The sequence below is a fragment of the Mustela lutreola genome, chromosome 8, assembly GCF_030435805.1.
Source record: "Mustela lutreola isolate mMusLut2 chromosome 8, mMusLut2.pri, whole genome shotgun sequence".
Taxonomy (NCBI): Eukaryota; Metazoa; Chordata; class Mammalia; order Carnivora; family Mustelidae; genus Mustela; species Mustela lutreola.
Genome location: NC_081297.1, coordinates 71638432 through 71644431, shown reverse-complemented (window position 1 = coordinate 71644431; position 6000 = coordinate 71638432).

The window sequence follows — 6000 nt, the reverse complement described above, 5'->3', positions numbered from 1 at the left end:
TGATCACAGGATCTTGGGATCATGACCTGAGCAGAAGGCAGACATTTAACTTACTGAGCCACCCAAGTGCTCCAGGGATCTGTTAAAATGCAGATTCCAGGGGCGCCTGGGTGGCTCAGTGGGTTAAGCCGCTGCCTTCGGCTCAGGTCATGATCTCAGGGTCCTGGGATCGAGTCCCGCATCGGGCTCTCTGCTCAGCAGGGAGCCTGCTTCCTCCTCTCTCTCTCTGCCTGTCTCTCTGCCTACTTGTGATCTCTCTCTGTCAAATAAATAAATAAAAAATCTTTAAAAAAAATGCAGATTCCAGCTAAACCATTCTGGAGCAGGCCCCAAGGTTATGCTTTCAGGAGATGCCAGGGCTAATGGTCTCTGTATTAGTCCTCTGAGCAGCAAGACTCTGTCCTGTCCCCACTACATGAGGCTTGGGGTTATAGGAATAAGGTGTGAGTTTGAAAAGTGGTTCTGTTACTGATTAGTGAGAGATTTGTCCACCAAATCTGAGCCTGCTTCTGTATCCTTAAATGGTTGTTATCATTACTCCCTCCATCACAAGGTTGAAGATGAATAAAATAACCCAACAGAAGGAATCTGTCACATGCTAGAACTCCACAAATGGTCATTCATTCCCACAGGCTCCCCAGTTCATCCTGTCTGGCTCGATTCCCAAACAAATACTTCCTAGTTTTCCCTCTGTGTCTGTCATAGTCACCATAGTCACTGTATTTGATCTAGCTTGCTCTCTTCACACAACTTTACCTCTGTGTTCTTTCTCTTCCACACGTAAAAGCTGGCTTCAAATATCATTTCCCCCCCTCATTCTCAAAAGGCTTTTCTTGAGCTAATTTCTTGTCTCATTAATGATTATAAACGGGTCTCTGCCTTCCCAGGTTCTAATTTGATGAAGGCCATCCAAGGGAAATGAGACTATAGGGTATTCATTTAGTAAACAAATACTTATTAAGCACCTACCATGCTAGTTCCTGGGCCTACTGCTGAGAATCTAATAGATGCTTCCTTTTGTCTCTACTGTTTGTGTTGCTTTGAGCAGTGACATCTTCCTTGAATTCTTCCATCATTCACTGATGGCTTTAGACATTTCTCTTATCTCCTTCAGGTTTCATTTTCCTCTCTTCCTATTGTCTGTAATCACTCATCCCTTGGTTCTTTTCCCTCTGAATCCGTGAAGCTGACTAAAAATTTCTCTCTTAAAAATCTTTATAAAACTTGGGGCGCCTGGGTGGCTCAGTGGGTTAAGCCGCTGCCTTCGGCTCAGGTCATGATCTCAGGGTCCTGGGATCGAGTCCCGCATCGGGCTCTCTGCTCAGCAGGGAGCCTGCTTCCTCCTCTCTCTCTCTCTCTGCCTGCCTCTCTGCCTGCTTGTGATCTCTCTCTGTCAAATGAATAAATAAAAAATCTTTAAAAAAAATCTTTATAAAACTCATTTTGTGTGGATGTCTGTGTGTGAAACGGGTTTGAATTTATTTATTTATTTATTTTTTAAGCAACATTGAAAGTGATGTAGAGTATATAAATAGGAAAAAAAAAAGTCTGGTAGTCTGGTATAACACACACCTCCCTGTTCACACTGGAATTCATAAGAGGAAACTTTCTCTTTTTTTCTCCATGTGCTTTTGGCATTTTGGGCAAGAAAAAATTTCTCCCTTGCTGGTAGTAGGATCAGCTAGTTCTATTCTGTGACATAGGAAGAAAAATGAGAAAAAAAAATCTACACCTATGGATTAATGGATAACCAAAGGAAAGATGAAGAGAAAGGAAAATGAAACTTACAATCTTCAGATCTGCCCACATTCTCACCTGCAGTTTTATGTCTCCATTTCTGGGTCTGTCTTGTTCAGGTTTCAAGTCACTGGCGTGGAACTCCATCTTCCTGGGATTACACAGTGTCAGGAATGCTGTTGGCATGAGAGCAACACTAATAGTAAAGCAACAGGAGGCATTTTTACAAGAGAGAGCACTACCCAGATGGATTTTGATAAGGTTGGTATGTACCCCGAGAGGTCATAATTAACCACATCAAAGGAGGAGTGGCTTCTTAAGCAAATGGACTTTATCTTGCCATCTGCCGAAAACGTACCAAATGCTCTTACTTTGCTGAGAAACATCTGCACTGCTGGAACCAAGTCTTCATAGCTTTAAAATGATGAACACGATCGAAGAAATATGTTTATTACTTACATGTTTGACCTCTCAGACTCTGCTTGGCACCTTGGTTCTCTCATGTCCTCCTAGTGTGGACACATCATCTACCACATGCATCAATGAGAACGTATTGCTTCACGGCTGAACTGGGAACAGAGAGAAGTTATCTGATAGAAGCAGAGCAGGAAGAATTTCATTTCCCTAGTTCATGGTTTTCATCCTACTCGCTGGTATCTGGACTGAACAGTTGTTAGAGAATTGAGATGATGGGCTGAAGCTATATCAGAATTTAGCTAGGACTCAATCTGACTCCTTATTAGAGTTCCCTGGAGAGATTTCTTTCCCTGGAGAGCTTGATGCAATCACTCAAACTTTGGAATTAATAAAAACATCAACAAAACAACAGCTATAAACCCCTATGACTCTTGTGGGACTAAACCAGCCTTGTAAGAGATCTTTGGACAGCACAATTTTTAATTAGAGGTCATATGGTTCTCTAAAGGAAGATCAGAAACTGTGCACCTTTGCTCTGTTCTATAACTTCTGATTTCATGTGTATGCAGAAAATAATCAGATATATAGTCAAATAAATTAGGATAATCCAAGTGTGTTTTGAACCTTTATAATTACACTTCAGGCAGGTTTGCATTTCTCTGCCAATAAGCTTTCTTTCTTAAATGTTAATGAAGAACTTCACCTTGTATGTCTCCAATAATTGTTAAATTATCAAACTTTTAAAACATGCAGAATAAAAATGTCATCTTAGCACTAGAATTTCTGCCATGGTTGTGTGTGTATGTGTGTGTGTGTGTGTGTGTGTGTGTGTGTGTGTAGATCTTTGGGTTCTTTGCCTGCTTCTGCTTTTTGGAGGTGCCAGACTTGTTAGTTTCACTTCCATTGTTTTTCTTGGATTTGATAAAGGTGTTTGAGACTAATCTTGCTGCTTTGTGGGTTTCATTGTTTGTTTCCAGTATTACTTGGGGGTATTTTTGGCTGTGCTGTTCCCTACTCTACTACCTTCCAGGGAGTCCTGAGTCTAACATTTTAGAAGGTGCAGAGATAAACCAGAAGCCTGCCCCCATGGAGGATAACTGGATGTCAAAAGATTTGAAAACCATGCCAAGTGATGAATATTTGAAGAAAAAGGAGGCAAACATCCTAGAAAAATTATGGTGTGAAATTATATGGCAATAGCTTCCTTAGTACATTTTCTTCCTTGACAAAAATTTTCTTAAAGAAAATTCAGATCCTCTAAGGTTGTAATCCTTGCTTTTTGATAAGTAACTTCCTTTAGGGTAAGGATGGTATTTATCATTCATCTATGTCATTTTCATGATCTATAGCAGTAATTGATCAAAGCATTCTTTTCCACTGAATCTGGAGGTGGCCTCAGAATTTTTTTCCAATAGTGTTGCAGGGAGTGAATACTAATTGATTGGTGTTGGCATTAATAATGATACTGTTTGCAACCCCCACGTTATTATTATTTTTTTAAAGATTTTATTTGAGAGAAAGAGAGAAGGAGAGAGAACACAAGCAGAGGGGAGGGGCAGAGGGAGTAGCAGGCTTCCCACCAAGTAGGGAGCCCCTCCTGGGCCCTGAAGCAATGCTTGATCCCAGGCTTCCTGGATCCTGAACTGAGCCAAAGGCAGGCACTTAACTGACTGAGCCATCCAGGCACCTGGCAATCCCTACCTTAAAGCTCTCTTGCTAATTCTGTTACTGGGAAGGTAATTCTGTCCTTCAAGCACTGAAAGGGCTTCATGATCCTTTACTTGAATACCCAGGTGGTAAAGGTTGAGACAACATCGGTATATTTTATTAGAATTGCAACCAAGATTAAGTGAATGAGGGGTGGAAACAGAACACCATAAAATTAGCCCATTTTTCTCGAACCTACCTTTAGCTTCTAGGATACTTCCTTGCATAGTTCTTGGTCTTCCTCTATGAGGAAGAAAATAATTTTAATTCCTATTCTCTTGGAATGTTTTTAACTATCTCCCGGACTTTGAAATTTAGATATAAGAAAACCCCAAGAGAGAGTTATAAGTGAATTGTTTGACATCTTTCTTACTTAACTACGGTTCATTGATGATCTCAAAATCCCAACATTCCTTTATGAGATTCAGGCATTTCAAGGTTATGGATGCTGTCTTCAATTATTTGAAGAGGAGAAAGAAAATTCCTTTTATGAAGAAGAGGGATAGGGTTATTGTGTATTTTTTTTCCTTTCCCTTAAGTAGGCTCCAGACCCATTGTGGAGCCCAAAGCAGGGCTTAAACTCACAACTGTGAGATCAAGACTGGAGACAAGATGGAGAAATTAGATACTTAACTGACTGAACCACTCGGCACAACTACTGTGTATTCTTTCCTAGGGCCAACTGAACCAGTGGGTAGAAATTAGAGAGGGGCAGAATTGGGTTTAGTAGGTCATATCTTTTATTCGTAAGAGTTGTCCTAACATGAATAATCTGTGTGATGTCATAGAGTACTCCCAGTCACTGGGAATATTTAGGTAAAGGCCAGATTGCCCTCTGAGAGAGAGTTCAATGGATTCATGGATTCCTATTTTGATGGAAAATGAACTAAATCTCCCAGAGGGAGACTTGTTGATAAGTTATATAGAGCTACGTGTGTAGATGTGTATTACATTATATGTGCTTGCACTGAGGTAGTCTATAAATCTTTTGACCTTTTCGATCCTGACACCTGCTGGCTAATGCATGACTGACCAGAGGTCATGATGATACACCTGCAACTTCTAAATGGAAAGGTCTTGAGTGGGGACTGAAGAGACAAGGAGATGGAAAAGTACAGATATAGGTTTATAAGTGACTATAACATAGTTGCATTAGAATATATAAAAGCATACATATATAATCTATAGTTACAAGTTTATAAGTGAATGCATCAATTTTAAAATAATCTTTTAAAAAGGATTTTGAAGTAATCTCCACACCCAACATGGGGCTGGAACTTACAACCCAGAGATCAAGAGTTGCATGCTCTTCTGACTGAGCCAGCCAGGTGCCCCGATTTTAAAAGAATTTTAAACAGGATTGTGAGCTTATAAAATGGAACATTAGGTAGCCAAAATATATAGCCAATATTCCTATTATAGAAAATATATGTTTTCCCAAATTTCCAAAGTTCCTCAAACACACATTACTTTAGTGATGTATTAATTTTATACTGCCATCTTAACAAACTGTGACAAATTTAGTGGCTTTTTAAAAGACATTATTATTTTATGGTTCTGTGGGTTAGGAGTCTAATAGGAGTTTCACTGGGGCTAAAATTGAGGTGTCAATAGTGTTGCTCTCTTTCCTGGATGCTCTGGTGGAAGCCCATTTCCTCACCTTTTTCAACTTGCAGGCCCCCCCCCCCCTTCCTTCATCTTCAAAAGCAGCAGTGTTCTATCTTTCTGACCATTCTTCCATTAGCTCTAACTGGAAAAATGTTCTCTGCTTTTATGTATTCTCATGATTAAACTGGGTTTACTTGATTTATCCAGGATAATCTCTCCATCTCAAGATCCTTAATTTTAATCCCATCTGTCGGGTCCCTTCTACCAGGTAACGTATTTGCAGGTCCAAGATAGGGCATGGATATCTCTTTACCCTATGGTGGGGGGAGGCGGGGATGGGGTCCATTCTTCTGACTACCACATGTGGTCAGGATAACAATACGTTGAATTCCTACTGAATTCATACTGTACTTCCCAAAAGAAACACCACCACACATGAGGTCATGTTCCCAGGCCAGATGTCTGAGTTTCTGTGACCCATAACAGAAGGGGCTTTGCTCTTCCAGATACCACCGCTTAAAAGCACTAAAG